The sequence below is a fragment of the Vicia villosa genome, linkage group LG2, assembly GCF_029867415.1.
Source record: "Vicia villosa cultivar HV-30 ecotype Madison, WI linkage group LG2, Vvil1.0, whole genome shotgun sequence".
Lineage (NCBI taxonomy): Eukaryota > Viridiplantae > Streptophyta > Magnoliopsida > Fabales > Fabaceae > Vicia > Vicia villosa.
In genome coordinates, this window is record NC_081181.1 from 188912980 (window position 1) to 188930079 (window position 17100).

At 31.2% G+C, this 17100-nt stretch overlaps 1 long non-coding RNA gene across 1 annotated transcript; it reads left to right on the forward strand.

Annotated features, from left to right (window-relative positions):
- LOC131647706 (uncharacterized) lies at window positions 1-681 on the forward strand. The gene is made up of 3 exons (XR_009297913.1): window positions 1-131; window positions 438-525; window positions 617-681. It is a non-coding gene; the product is annotated as an uncharacterized LOC131647706 (long non-coding RNA).
- Window positions 682-17100: the final 16419 nt, after the last annotated feature.

The window sequence follows — 17100 nt, forward strand, 5'->3', positions numbered from 1 at the left end:
AAAAAAAAACTGTTGCGAGAGTATGAAAATATCTGCATTTTACTGTTCCAACTGATACATTTTTATGGGAAAGTATCCATGTTGATCAGCCTGTGAATAAAAGGATCACTGATGATGTTTTTTATGGGAAGGTATTCATTTTTTTGATTAATAATATGTTTTCCTCTCTTCCACTATCTATAGATCCACCGCATTAACCTTTCTTGCCTCTCTCTTTAAAATTTCTCTATACACTTTACAAATCAATTTGTGACCTTAATGTGTATGATTTCTCATTTTGACATTTTTGGTACCCTCATTGGCACCGAGAAGTACCGTGAATCCTCTTCTCTATTTTGATATTTTGTTCAATTTCCGCTTCAAACCTTTACCTCTCCTTTAAAACCCTAATTTAAATCCAAAATTGCTAATTCTTTTAAATTCATTCAAATTTTCAGATCTCTTGTGAAATGACACAAAACACAACACTCTGAAACTCATGCCATTTGTGACAATGTATCCAGTTGTATCCGTGATGGATCACAGGTAACTAACCTCCACTTTACTTAAGTATTGTTCCCAAATTAATTTCTTTTCTTTTTTTATACTTTTAATCATTGTTTGGTTTTTCATATAGCTGCTGCTTCCACCAATATAGTTTTGGTTATTGAGCTTTGTAGCACTTACCCAAAAGGACCAAGGTATGTTTTTTTCCTTCATGACTAAACGTGTATGTTGGAAAATTATGTCACTATTGTAATATTTCTTCTCTCTATCACTCCGTCTTCTTTCCCTTTCATGTATGGTTTTAAATTGCGGACCGCATCATATGTTGTTTCCGCAATATTACGGTTGCAGTAGTGTCCGCATCCGCATCAAATCGTAATTGCGGTGTGATCGTAAATCACATTAAAAACTGCATTATAACGCCGCAACGACCACATCATACCACTGCAACGGCCGGATCAGCCTGCATCAAACCGCGTCCGCCCGCAATAGATTATATATTGCTAGCAGAAATCATTTAATCTATCTTCCTTTCTATTTTTATCCTAGATTCAAGGTATGTTTTGAACAAATTAATGATTTTCAAAGTGATGGTGAATTATATATATATATATATATATATATATATATATATATATATATATATATATATATATATATATATATATATATATATATATATATATAATGAAATGAAAGACATGTGAAATATAAACTAAATAATAAAGTCTAATATTTTATGCTCTAAAAAATAAATTCACACCGGAACGACCATAATCCGTATTACAGTAGCCGCAATACTCGCAACTGCAGTGACCACATCCGCAGCCGCAACTGCAATTTAAAACAATGCTTCCATGCATATTTCAATGTTTCATCAATCACTTTTCCAACCTTGTTCATTTTCTTTCTCCTCTATTCCATCTCCAAAATATTCCTATTTTCTTCAACTTTCACACTTCGATGTGAGACCAAGGATCAGTCGCTTTCCCTTTCCGAGATACCGAAGACACTGAAATCTGCGTACAAGTCAGCAGAAGAGAATTTAACAAGTAGAAACCACTTGAAGCTTCTTAACACTAGAGTACATGAACTTGAAAGATATAGAAATTTTAGAGACAAACCAATTTTTTGAACAAGTTGGTGGATTCTAAATTTGATTCTTCAATTTTAACCTGAAAGATGTTAATCCCTAACTCCTCAATAGAAAAGGTCATCATCATCAGAACAGACTCCTTTCCAAGTCCTTTGCCACAACTATGCTAATAAAACAACAAACAATGTCACAACTTTTTTTAATTGGAAATGGCGTTAATTTCTAGGTCAATTTCCAACACAATTATGTGATGAATTTTAAAATAGTAGTTACCTGGTTGGTTCAACAATCATAATTTCAATCTCAGCAATTTGGGGATTATTGAAGTCATTCATGAAAAGATGTGAGAAAGTCCCGACAAGCAGCTCAAAGTTGTGATGCGAGACGATGAAACTATATTGAGGAAACTCAAAAACATGGACGCCTCCTTAGGACTTCTTCCTCCCTGAAGCATGAAGCATTGGTCTTCATTGGCAGAGGGAAGTTGGTCATCGGACTTCATGAGACATATGACTTATTTCAAATGCTTCGTCATTAGGTTTAGAAGCTCAGGAGGCTGTTATGGGTTTGAAGATGTTGCAAGCGTATCCCTCAGTTGTGGAGATTTACAATATTTTGGAATAATAGTCAAAAGTTGTGGAAGCTTTTCGTGGAGAGATGGAGTTTGTGATTGTGTTTGTTCTGTTTGGCTGTGTTCGTGGAGAGATGGAGAGATCGCTGGAGCTTTTCGTACGGCAACAAGAAGAAGAAAAGATTTGTGTTTCTAAAGAATGTCTAGGGTTTTAGGGAAAAAATGGCCGTAACATTTTCCATCGGTTCTTGAATGGCCCGATGTGTAGGCCCACTCTGCCTAACATTTCCCATCGGGTTTTAACTGAATCGATGCAAAGGTCCACTGTTAGTAACATTTCTCCTATCGGGTATTATCTAGGCTCGATGTAAAATCCCTTATAACAAAATTTTCATTTTATTTACAATTCTGCCACCGCATGTTATTTTTTCATATTATTTACAATACTTCCACTGTGTTATACATTTTACATTTTTTCATATATTTTTTATATTATTGGAAATAAATGTCTAATGTAAAATATTTTGAAAAATATTTTTCACATCATATATTTTGATACCTGATGTAAAATCTTTTAAGCAAATGTCATATTTTTAGTAGTGATATTTTCTAGTGTCAATGTCAACTTTGATGATGTTTCCGCTGCTTAAATACAAGTTGAATTTTCAGACATGTCTATGTTATTTATAATAACTATTATCGCCAAATTGAATGGTATTTTTGAAACAATCTATATTTATTTATTTATTTATTTATTTTAATTTATAGAAATATCACTTTTAATTATTGAATTTTAATTTCTTTGATAATTAAACTACTATCTCTTTTAATTATTAAATTATTATCTCCTTAATAATTAAACCACTAATTAATAATTTTATATCTATATTCAATCAGGTAATGTAACCTCTTTCCACACTTTTTTTTATTTAGTGATATTTTATACTTAATCATGTAATTAATCTATAAAAACTTATAATTTTATTATTATTATTTTTAGTATTATCAAATCCATTTAAGTGACCCACTAAAATATTTGAATTAATTTATTGAAAACGCTCCCATTCAATGTTCTATTCTTTTATACCATCAAAAAAAATAGTTCTATTCTTTTAACCTTCTTATTTGTTTACCTTATCTCTCATCTCATTACCATATTAACCACCCACTAACACATTATTAAAAAAGTTTTTTTAAAATTAAATTGTCTTTAATAAAATTTGTCAATTTTTATTTATTTATTTTGGTATTGTTTTTCTTTTACTTTTTATATTTTTTAATTTTTAATACAATGCAAGTTTTATAAAATGTATATATCTTTTCTATTATATCTAACTTTTGGCTAAGGATGTATATGTAATTTTTTTATTTTGTTTTGCATTTTTCTAGTTTATTCTGTTGTTCTATTTTATGACTATAAATTCATATTTAAAGATGTAGAGCAATAAAAATTTAAAATGTGTTTGATATTTTTTTATTTATTTTTGGGATTATTTACGATTTTCTAATTTATGAGAGTGAAAGTAATCTAAGTTTTTTTGACTAATTTTTATTATAAGTTGGAATTGACACAGTAGAAGTTGAACAATATTTCTTCACTCTAAAGAGAAATTTGGACGTTGAATGAGTTATCACACATAAATTGATAACCAATTATTTTAATATTTTTTAAGTTGTTTTCTAAAATTATATTTGTTATTAATAATAGATCTCACGATATTATGTACCACTATTTCGTGCTATCGCACTTGCGAACATCTAGTATGGCTAAATATATTTTTAGCTTCTATAAATAGGGTAATATTCAATTTTATTTCCTAAAAAAAATTCCAAATAATAGTTCTTGTAATTTTTTCCGTCGAAACCTTTTATCCCTCGAGTTAATTTTCACAAACAGAGACTTAGGTGGAATTTGTTTCATTTGTCAACGTGGATTATATTTTGAATTATATACCAACGTTGATGAATGGAACGAGTTTAGTGAAGAAGAAGAATGAAACGAGTTGCCGTGAAGAACAAACGAGTTGGGAAAAATGAATGGAAGTAGCCAATCGTTAAGTCATTTTAACGAGAGGGACCAATACTATATATGGAAAAGTTTATCAGGGTTATCATTTAAAAGAAAATTTGACAACAATAGTTAGGGTTATTACCATTAATACAGTATATTTAAATTTATTATATAAATTAGTTAAATTTATAATATACTAATATTTATTATTGATTCTCAATATATATTAAAAAAATTATTTATACATTATACATTAAATAAAAATTAATTGGCATGAGCACCCATGGGATGAAATACTGATTGTTACAAAATGCCATTTAATAGTAACCAATCTCTTCCTCTTCTACATTATCTCCGTGCAATATCATTCAACATTCAACATTATCTCTCTCTCTCTCTCATTCATTTTTAGCTCTTGACTCAGTTAATAAAATTTTCCTATTATTTCCCTCTTATTAATTCTCCTATTATAAGCGAAAAATATTAATTATTTTTAGCTCTTGACTCAGTTAATAAAATTTATCTACATTTCCCTTCAGTCATCTCCGTGTTATTCTGGCATAGGGCATACTGGTTCAATACCCTTGCTTAATGGGATATATAAATGATGCAATATCAATGGTTCCTCTAGACGGCATAATCTTGATTTTCAATGGATTCTTGCTTTTTCTTTGTTGGATCAGTAATCCATTACCAATATTAGTTGCAATTTATTAAAAACCATCCAATTTGTTGATTTATGTATTCAGTTTGTTGTTTCTGTTCTTTGTATTTCCTTTGTTGTGTATGTGAATTTTTATTGACACATAGAAAGAAAGAACGACAGGCTCAAAAATGAAGAGAGCGAGATATTCGTTAACACAGAGAAATCAGGAACGACGACATTGTGTAAGTATTGTCAACAATCAGGTGTGTGAGGTTGAATATCTTATTTGCTTATTATGGTTATTTTGATCAACAACCATTTAACTTGCATCTTTATGATCATATTGATACCGACCATAAGAATACTTGTAACAAACACGTGTTATTTTATAGGTATAGGTGTTTCCGATATTGTGAGATGCATGAAATACATCTCACAATAAAACTAAAAAATAGGATCTATTAACCAGAGAACAAAACCTATACATAAGTCAACAAATGTTATGATGAAAGAAAACAAAATTTGTTACAACCATTATTTCAACCAAAAAAGAGAACAAAATTTCAACAATAATAGGCTAATAGTAATAGTTCTGTGATCTATTCAGGACATGAGTTAAGAAGAAGGGTCTCCATTGGCTTCTTGATAATTCTCTATATCATTCCTCTTTAAGGCATTGGCAATAGTATGCAAAGGAATTTTAGAGGCAAGGCTGATTTCATATGTCTTGGAACAGAAGGAGAAGAGAATTATCAAGTAGCCAGTTGGGGTGCTTCATATTATATTGAGGCAACATGCTGCCAAACAGTGTGTGTTTTTCATAAGTTAATATATATTTTTTTTTTATTTATTCTATTGCAGAGGTTGTCTTCTTGTGCCTCAAAATGACTTCCCCAATGATGTTAACAATTTCACAGATATAGGAGGTGTTTGTTTTGAAATTTGTCATGGTTCCATTATTTTATATTATAAAGCATTGGTTTCATGTACAGTTGACTGACAACCTCTTTTTGGTTTTTTTTTTTCAGGAATTGTTGTGGACGGTCAAATTTGTCATCCAAGAAATTATGACTTTTATATGTGTGCTCATGCAGGAGTGAATGTGAGTATCTCCAACTCATTTTGACTGATCATTTATATTGAGTTTTAAGTTGTATGATTGTCAACAATACCATAGTGTTTCTTTAAGTTATGCATGTTCTTTACTCTGATTCTTTTCTCGGCTGGTTAACTTTTTTTTTTAAAGAACATGCATAACTTAAAGAAACACTATGGTATTGTTGACAATCATACAACTTCAAACTCAACATAAATGATCAGTCAAAATGAGTTGGAGATACTCACAATCATTCCTGCATGAGCACACATATAGAAGTCATAATTTCTTGGATGACAAATTTGACCGTCCACAACAGTTCGTGAAAAAAACCAAAAAGAGGTTGTCAGTCAATTATACATGAAACCAATGCATTTATAATATAAAATAATGAAACCATGACAAATTTCAAAACAAACGCCTCCTACATCTGTGAAATTGTTAACATCATTGTGGAAGTCGTTTTGAGGCACAAGAAGACAACCTCTGCAATAGAATAAATAAAATATATATATTAAGTAATGAAAACCACGCATTGTTTGGCAGCATGTTGCCTCAGTATAATATGAAGCACCCCAACTGGCTACTTGATAATTCTCTTCTCCTTCCGTTCCAAGACATATGAAATCAGCCTTGCCTCTAAAATTCCTTTGCAGGCTATTGCAAATTCCTTAAAGAGGAATGAGATAGAGAATTATCAAGAATCCAATGGGGACACTTCTTCTTAACTCATGTCCTGAATAGATCACAGAACTATTACTATTAGCCTACTACTGTTGAAATTTTGTTCGTTTTTTTGGTTGAAATAATGGCTGTAACAAATTTTGTTTTCTTTCATCTTAACATTGATTGACTTATGTATAGGTTTTGTTCTCTGGTGTAGGGTAGAGACGGAGGCAGCAACTGGTTTGTCTCATGGTGGGAAAAGTGGAGAATCTTTTTCTTCACTCTCGAATTCTATATGTATGAAATAGTAAGTTGAAGTTGAACTATATATGATATGAATCTAAAGTATGGGATGACTATCTCGATATTCATATTCTATTAAAAAAAAGTTTAAAACAAAGTTGAGTATAATAGCATGATAAGTATTTTTTTAGAACTAAAAATAGCGATTCATGTGCTAAAAATGACATGTGTTTGTTGGACAATATTTTATATTTTGGTTAATAATTTTTCAAAAATATTTTCTTAATCAACATTCATAGATCAATATTTTGTTTGAAGTAATGTTCTTTTGAAACATAGGTTTTAGAAATAAAACAAATACAGTCATGATGTATCACACCACTTACCTTTAAAAAAACTAAAAAGTATATATAATCAAAGTATTGTAAAATATTAGAAAATATATATAATGAAAATGTTGTAAATTGAAATTATTGCAATTCATTTTAATAAACAACTAATAATACACACAAAAAACAATAAAAAAAAACCACAGCCACAACTAGCAAACATAAAAACAACATAAAAAACCACACCTACTATCTAGTAGGGCAGCAAATTTCACTACAAGAAAATCACGATTTAACGCTAATTCGTGCTAAATCGTATTTTTCTTTTAGTAGAATTTGCTGCTCTGCTAGATAGTTGGTGTGGTTTTTTTACGTTGTTTTTTTTTTGTTTGTTAGTTGTGGTTGTGGTTTTTTTTCATTGTTTTTTTCTGTGTGTTATTAGTTGTTTTGTTTTGATAGTTGTTTATTAAAATGAACTGAAATAATTTCAATTTACAACATTTTTATTAAATATATTTTCTAATATTTTACATTACTTTGATTATATATACTTTTTAATTTTTTAAAAGGTAAGTGGTGTGAATCATCACGACTGTATTTGTTTTATTTCTAAAACCTATGTTTCAAAAAAACATTACTTCAAACAAAATATTGATCTACGAATGTTGATTAAGAAAATATTTTTGGAATATTATTAACCAAAATAAAAAATATTATCCAATAAACACATGTCATTTTTAGCACATGAGTCACTATTTTTAGTTCTAAAAATAATACTTATCATGCTATTATACTTTGTTTTAAACTTTTTTTTAATAGAATATGAATATCGAGATAATCATCACATACTTCAGATTCATTTCATATATAGGAGAATATTCATTTACTATAATAATTTATATTTTGCATTAATTAATTAATTTATATATAGTTCAACTTCTATTTTTTTTTTTTTATAAACAACTTTGTATTAAATAGCACAGGGGGTTCTTACAAAATACAAAAAAGAAACAAAAGAGACATACCAAGGAAGTCTCACCCAACCCAAATACACCAACAACTAAAAACCCACCCAACCCACTATTCATCTGAGCACCAATGCCTTTTCGCTCCCCTTTATCACAAACAACATTAAAATCTCCTCCAATGCACCAATCTCCCTCTTGAAATTTTTCTCTCAACTCCCTCAAATTCTTCCACATCTTCTTCTGATCAAGAAAGCAAGAAGCATACACATTAACCACATACACTAACTTCCCTTGCCAATTCACAGCAATCCCCGAAAATCCATCACCAACGAAGCTGAAGAGCAGATCAAAAAGACCAACTTTCCACAAAGTGATAATACCTCCAGACCTCCCTATTGACCATTTGGCACTCCACTCCATATCTCCCTCTCCCCATAAGGATTTAACATTCACTGAATCAAAGTTACTTAATTTGGACTCTTGAATAAAACATATATCTACTTGGACTGAGCGAATAAGATCACGAAGACACTTCTTCTTAGCCGCACTCCTACACCCCCTTAAATTGTAGGAAAGCACAATCATTGAGACACCATATTGTTAGGAGCATCCTTCATGGCTTTAACTCTATGAGCTGCTTCTTCCAATTTTCTGATAGCTTCAATTTGATGCAAAACTGATCCCCCACCTGAAATACCAATAACTCTAGCTTTATTCCAAACCACAGTGGCCACATCTGAGTTTAAACATCCCATCAATCTTCTATTACATCTAGCCACATCAGAATCAGACGCAAAAACACCAGAACCAGCCATACACCCTTCATCAGCTTTCCCCATATTCCCATGTCTCCTTTGTCTCGAAGCATTTTTCGATTTGGGGCTAAAAGAGGAAATGGAATCCCTAGAATTCACCTAATTAGCACAATTTTCCCCAAAGGCCCCTTGGGCTTTCCTAGCATGTTGCTTGGATATAATGTCTGTGGCACCTATTGGGCCAAAACCCACTTCACTAGTCCGGCCCACATCCACGCCCATTAAGCTATCTTCATACCCCCACCATGTTATCTGCCACCTGTCCCCCCCTTCTTATCTACCTTTTGGACCGTATGAGACAAAAAATTAATATTAGCACACTTGTGCATTTTATGGCTCCTTTTTGAATTTTTCTCTGTACGTGTCCCATAGCGCACAGAGGTTCCATCACCATCACAACCTTTATCTACTCTCAAAACAACCTTTTCTTGAAAAGTTTCCATCACCTTTTCATCCCCTGACACCTCTGAATCCGCCGTCTCCGAGGTTGACTTGCACAAAAAAGTCCCTCCAACCTTTGACACATTGCCATCAAACATCCCATCCACTTTTCCTTCCTCAAAAAGTTCATTGACTTCATCCTCACTCCATTCAAGAGAAGCATCAGAACCGCTATCAGAACCACCGACCTCCACCGGTGCTACCTCACCAATAAACTCCTCTACAATGTTAATGACAAACATTCTTCCCTCAATCGCAACGTTCAAAGCTTTATTCAACAAACTCAAACATGTCATCTTGACACAGATTCTAGCGACCTCCAGCGTCTTCATACTCATGGTGTTGCCATCCATGGATACAAAGGCACCAACCTCCTTAGCAATGAACTTAAAGAACTTCTCACCCCTAACGTGACATGGTACACCAAAACAGCGTAAACAAGCAATCCGATTAGAATCAACATCCCCTGGTTCCCATTTTTGAGATATTGAAAACAATGATTAAATTTCTCCTCTCCATCTTTCATCAACTCATCTAATGCCCCATCTTCCTTTTCTAAAAGCAAACATTTATCAGCTCCCATCGGTATCACTTTAATGAGGAAAATACCTTCTCTCTGCATTGCATTTAAAATACCATGTACCGTCCATTCCTTATCCACCACCCCCACCATAGCCTTCTGCAACTTAGACACAGAATCCACACACACCTCGTCAAAAATCACCAAGTTAGAGTTATTGCTCCCATTACCACATGACGAATCTTCCAGATCCTCAATCTTCCTTCTAACCACCTGAGCATATGATTTTCCTTCTCCTTTGATGACAACAGACTTGATTCTACAACCAATCTTCTGTTCCTCCCTTCTCAAAAGCCTTCCTACTTTCCTCTCTTTCCATGGCACCCCTCTGAGTTTCTCTCAAGTCAAACTCCAATAGTTTCCCTTGATCTGCACGACCACCTCTATTAAACCTAGGAATATTTGCCCGAATATTCCTTTCTTCCATAAAAATGTTATCCAGCTTAATTGCCATAAGCCTCTCATCTTCCACATTAAAATAACGGACAAAACCGTTTCTGTTACCTCTAATGTCCTTCTTTTATGGGATCACCATTTCATCGATGTCCCCATATTTTGAAAATGCCTTGTACAAGTCTCTTGACTTATACTTCTTCGGGAAGGATGTAACGAAAAACAACGATATACGCCGCTTACCATTACCACCTCTCCTATCTCCTGCATTATCCCAAGATCTTTGTTTTCTACTCCTTTTGGAAACCACCGACCACCTCCCTTCAAAATTTTCTTTCTATGCATGTTGTTGTTTCCCTTTTCTCTCTCTCCTCTCTCCTCTCTCCTCTCTCATGTATAAATTAGTAATGGAAATTTCAGCTTCTACTTACTATTTCGTACATATGGAAATCGAGAGTGAAGAAAAAGATTCTCCACTTTTCCCATCATGAGACTAACCAGTTGCTGCCTCCGTCTTTACCCTACACCAACTTCAAACGCTTCTCTAATCCCCACTAACCCACCTCAACTTTCCTTGTATGTTTTTTTCTTAAGCTTGTATATTTCATGCATCTCACAATATCTGAAACACCAACATAGGAGGATGGTTATTCATCTGGCATATTATAATGAGAATGAAAACTCCGAAGGATGGTTATGCATGCATTCAATTGAAGGCTCGTTGAGATTTATATATGTGTTTTTTCTTTAAGTTGTTGATCATATGATAACAAGAATAGAAAGTATAAAAAATTATAACTTTATCAGTAATTAATATATATATATATATAGTGTATTTTAAAATATATTTCTTGATATGATCGAGTCAATATGAGTTGATAAAATTTCTTCTTAAAATTTGTTATTGTAATACTTTCAATCAATATATCTTAATCTATTTAATTTTAAACATGTTTAAAATAAATAATTGATTTTAATCTAAAAATTATTTACTTAGAGTATTAAAATGGTACTAAAGTTTTGGCTTATGAAAAAATAATTGGTAAAATAAAATGTTTAATATGTTAAAAAACATCCTTTAAAAATAAGTTATTTATTTAAAGAGAATATTTTTTTATGTATTTTGCTACGTATTAAATTAATTCTTCATATTTTAAGAAAACATAATTAATGCTCTAAGGACAGGGGTTGCTCAATGGATGGAGTGTTTGGGGCAGCCGGGATGTCAAGAGCTTCAGCCGCATAAACAACTTCATGTATGACTTTATGTGAATGAGAAACATCAACCTGCAAGGCAGCCTCAATTTTCGCATAAACAAAGCAAATTTTAGTGTTTGTACAAACATCACAATAGTAAACATCCTCAAAACTAGACAATGGTGGAAAATCATCTGCAATCAATTCAGTACAATTATCATCAATAGTATCAGAAAACAACTCGTTTTGAAAAACAAAATGCTTTTCCAAGAGATGTTGGTTTGATGCTTGAGCTTGTTGCATGATATTCATTAAAGTAGCAACCTGTCCAATTTGTGTTTGCAAAGTCTGAAGATTATAATCTACTTGTTGCTGAAACTGGAGATTATTTGGAACCATGATATTCATTAAAGTAGCAAGCTGTTCAATTTGTGTTTGCAAAGTCTGAAGATTATAATCTTCTTGCTGCTGAAACTGGAGATTATTTGCAACCATTTGCTTGACAAGGTGATCTAATGAAGGTTCGGAAGGTGCAGATCACACAATTTGGAATTCCTTCAGATGCTTATGCGGATCCTCACCTACAAAACCATTAAACCTAGGCAACAAATATGTTAAACCAGATTTCAATTCAAAAGGTGCATCAGCTGTAGGATAGTCAAAACATTAAGCATTGTGATTAACACCAAGAGCAACAAGTTCTCTAAGAGTTCTTTGGTCATCCATGATATGATTATCAAATTCAAAATCAAATAAAATCAATATCACTAGTGATAATCAAATCAATAATCAAATTAAAACCAAAATCAAATCAACACATAATCAAATAAAATCAGAAAGCACTGCAATGTCCTTGTAGAGAAAACGAATAGAAAAATAGAAAAAGCGATTAAAATAAAATATAAAAATATAAAAACCTAACTACAAATCAAATAAAATAAGATCCCGAACCTACAATTTACTTTGGATTTTTTTGAAAATATGAAAATAGAAATTAAATCAAATAAAATAGAAAAAAAGAGGAATTTGCAATTTTGAGGGTCGAAATCTTTTAGAATCCTATCTAAAGGGGTATTGTTCCATAATATTTTTCTAAACTTTTGGAAAAAAATTGGAGCAAATCGAAACAGTAGCTTCAGAGCTCACGTGATAGGCTGGAAAACTTACCCCTGCACTGCAACCGATATTGCAACCCTGAAAATCAACAAACAAAAAAAAACAAGAAAAATGCTAGAAAGAACTCTATACCTATGACTCTAATATCGGTTAATAACATCAAGAATCCCCGCCAGCGGCGCCAGTTTGATCCTCTGTCGCGCGCGGGTCAAAACAAGTGTTTTCAAATCTATAGTTTAGCAACAATGACTCGAGTATCGTATCACAAGGACTCTTGTATTATTATTAACTAATTAAAATTAAAATTGGGGGTTTATGGTTTAAAAAATTTATAAAGCAGAGTAAATTAAAGTGATTATCAAAATAAGCTAAACGGCTAATCCTACTGATTTGGGTTCCGACTTATCGTCGGTTATAATAACACCAATCCCTAAACAGCTTCGATCCTATACGATTATGAGATTATTCAGACAAGCACTTATCAAAATCATACGAGTTATGTTCATGTTTACATAATTAAGCAAGCCGTTAAGAATATGACGAGTTAACAAATTAAGCAAATGATAATACACAATTAAATTTAGGAACATGCATACATTCGAATTTAATCAATTCTATCATATGAAAAACAATCGAATTAAGCAAACAATTGTAATCAAAATCAGCAATTGATTTCATAAAAAAGAATTGAACATAAATGGAATTTAAATTAGTATTAGAATAACCTCAATGCAATGGAACCCATAAGCAGCAGGATTTGCCTCCGGGAATTAGTTCTTCCTTCTAATCATTAAAGCAAAAGTAAAATTTGTGGAAAAAGTGTAACAATGAATAGTGTGGGACTGCTAGGTAATAGAGAGAACAACCAATTCGGTTTACAACCCAACTAAGTCAAATACATAACCGAGACCCATAACAAATGACCCAAAACAAAAATATATCTAATGCTGAAACTTCAAAAAAAAATTGGAAATGATGCACTCTGAATCTGCCTTTGACTCCAACATAAAAGTTGTAGCTCTTTCTCTTTAATTTTCGGCGATTATTAGAACACGTCAATCAGATTCCCGTAGCTCCAGTTATGATCATTTTAGTGCAGACTGTTAATGTTGAAAATAAAGTGCGAAAATTATATAAGTGCAAAGATAAATTGATTTATAGAAACACATTAAAATAGAAAAATGACCAACGTAAAATATGGAAATGCATAAATATAAACATAGAGGAATGTGCATCAAAATATACTGGTCAAATTTCACCCACACTTGAACTTTTGCATTCCGAGCAAAATAAAATAAAAACTCAAGAAACACAAAAGCAGCAGATACTCATTCCTGGCTGCCAACTTTTTTTTAGTTAAGGTAGCATTGTTAGGTACTAATCTTGCATACTAAGGATATTGTAAGAACACTACTCCGCAATTGTGTAGTCATGTGTCTCCTACATATACAAATCAATCTGCATCGTGTTATTATGCCTAAGTCTAACTTACTCATCCTGCCCTCTTTCATTCTGGTGCAATCACATTAAGCCTATTATCTCCACACACTCGTAGTAAGGCGACCAGTTAGTGACTCTGATCCTTTTTGCATGAGATTTGTGTACCTAAGTGGTATAACTTTTTGCTTACCAATTGTAGTTGCAGGGGATCTAACCATAATCCGTCCTACTAAGTTCAACACCAGAAACCTCTGAACCAACTAACAACGTGTTTTGAAATCATTTTTTGTAGGTTCTACAACCGTTGGGTTAAGTGACCCAGTGAGGGTCATTAAACTTAGAAAGTGCATTCCTTTTCTTTTCTTTTTTTCTTTCAAATAAAACTTGGATCACTCACTTATTTTCATCGGCTTCCTTACGTAGAACATGTGTGAGATGGTGCCGGCTGCAAAGATAAACTTCTAAAGAGAAGAATGAGAATTCAAGGTTATGTCATAATAAATATTCAAACTAACTTCCATATGCTGGAGACTTATGGTGTTAAGACGATACTGATCTTGTGAACTTTTCTGAAGTTTCCACAACTAAACAAAAATTAATCTATAGCGTAAAACTTTCAAAAAGATACTTTTTTTTTAAAGAACTGAAAACAAAACAAAAACAAAAAATGATAAATTAAGAAATTATTAATAGAAAAACAAAAAAACATAATTAAAAAACAAAAAATTCTTCTATATTTTGTTGGTATATTATTAAAAATTGCAGGATTACCTTTTCTAAAAAAAACAACCATATTCATTCTATTTATGTTTTGACTTTTCATGTGACTTTACCTCCCTTTATTCTTTGAAAATAAAACAAGTGATGCAAAAGAGTTTTGAAAATAAATAATAAAGAAGAAAAATAAATTTTTATTCTTTCGTGTATTTCCACCTCTTCTTTATGCTTATCTATACACTTATTCTTTTTTATCATAGATATATTCTTTTGTGATATAATCAGTGGCGGATTTACTTAAAATATTAGGGGTTCCATAAATATTAATTAAAATATTATAATTATTATTCTCTAGAATTATATATAATTTTATAAAAATAAATAAACAAAAATCAAACACATATATTTATTATTCTCTAGAATTATTTATAATTTTAAAACAATAAATAAACAAAAATCAAACACATATATTTATATATAAAAAATAAATAATAAGTTCATTTAATATTTTTATAAATTTTGTAATATTTTCTAATTTAAAAATAAATCGAAGAAAATAATCAAATTTCTATAAAAACTTTCAATATGAGCCTACATTAGTCTAAGTTAATAAGTAATTTATAAATACTTATTTAACAAATTTATAGTTATAAATTGATAGTTTAGATAAACTAAAAAAATAAAAAAAACCCGATAAATCTTTATATCATAAATTATATATCATCGAAATTAGTTATACAGAAACATTACTAGAGGTTACAAATTTTTTTTTTGACTAAATAAAATATTCATTCATCTCAATAGATAGAGTACATTGTTGCAATACAAATTTAAAATCGCCAAAAACAAAAAGGATAAATCTGCAAACAAACTCATAGCATCCATGTTAATAGCATAAAATGGCAAATCGCATATGCCTACGAATATAACTATGACTATATTGAAATGTCTGAAATATTTATGCCTCCAGATCTGTAGCGTTAATGGCACCAAAGTCATAGATAGGATATGCACTAGATCGAAACTCATCTTTCAACCTGAAATAAATGAACACTGCGCACAACGAGAGAAAAACAAAATACACCGCACAAAGACGGCAAATCAAAACAAACGATGCACTAAAATGATGAAATCACAAAAAAAAATTAAATATATGTGAAAACAACTTATTTAACTAATAGAGAAACAAGAACGATTTGGAGGAGTGATTTTGGATCAAAATCGAACCTAAATCACTCCTCTCTAGGGGATACAGAAGAAGAAGAAGAAAAGTGATGACGACTTGGATTGAGGGAACGGGAAAGAAATTGTTTAGAGAGGTTACACATAAAAAATTTGCAACACGCTTTATCTATAATATATTTTTTAAACTACATATGAAAAAATGAAAAAACAAAAAAAATTGTGTTTTTTGAAATTAAAAAAATTAATAGGCTTTAAAAGTTAAATATGCAGAAGAAGCAATAAGGAGTAAATGAAAATGAAAAGTTGAGTAAGTAAGGTGTAGAGTCGGTTTCGAAAATTTCAACTCTTATCTTAAATAACACTTTTTTTAGGACTAAATAAGTTTTTTGTTCTTAAAAATAATGCAGTTTTATTTTTAGTCCCTCCTTACATTTAGGCAACGGATTTTATAAAAAAATCATTGTCAAAATTAGCTAAAACTGTTGCTAATACCCGAAGAAAAAATAAAAATGAAACTGCAATATTTATATGGACCAAAAACTAATTTAACTTTTTTTTAAAATAACACCTTAATAAGCTTTCTTTTTAAAGATTATTAATAAATTCATGATGCAATTTATAAATCTTAACGATGCCCTAACAAAAATTGTGAATGTCTTATTTAATTTGTAACAATTTTTTTGCATTTAGTTTTTTAGAGAGACATCTTCATAGATAAATACGGCTTCATTTAATAGCCACGGCAAAATCCAATCCCTTCTTCTTGAGCTTCATTCAACATTCACCGTTAAACTCTCTCTCTCTCTCTTCTTAATTTTTTAGCTCTTGACTCATTTAATAAAAATATCCTATTATTTCTCACTATCTCACCCATATTTTCCGCATCCGCATTGTATGCCTACTCTATAGAGAGAAGAAAGAAAAAACCACACGACACAACAATTCCTCTGAATTTTCCTTATTTTCTTCCTAATCGTAACCACTAATTTTCATTCATCTTCTCATTCCTCTTCATTCAATTTTTCAATCTCTCAACAAATGCTCTCATTTTTCTTTGATTCCAGTTTTATCATCTTTTCATTTTCAATCCCAATTATCACGTTG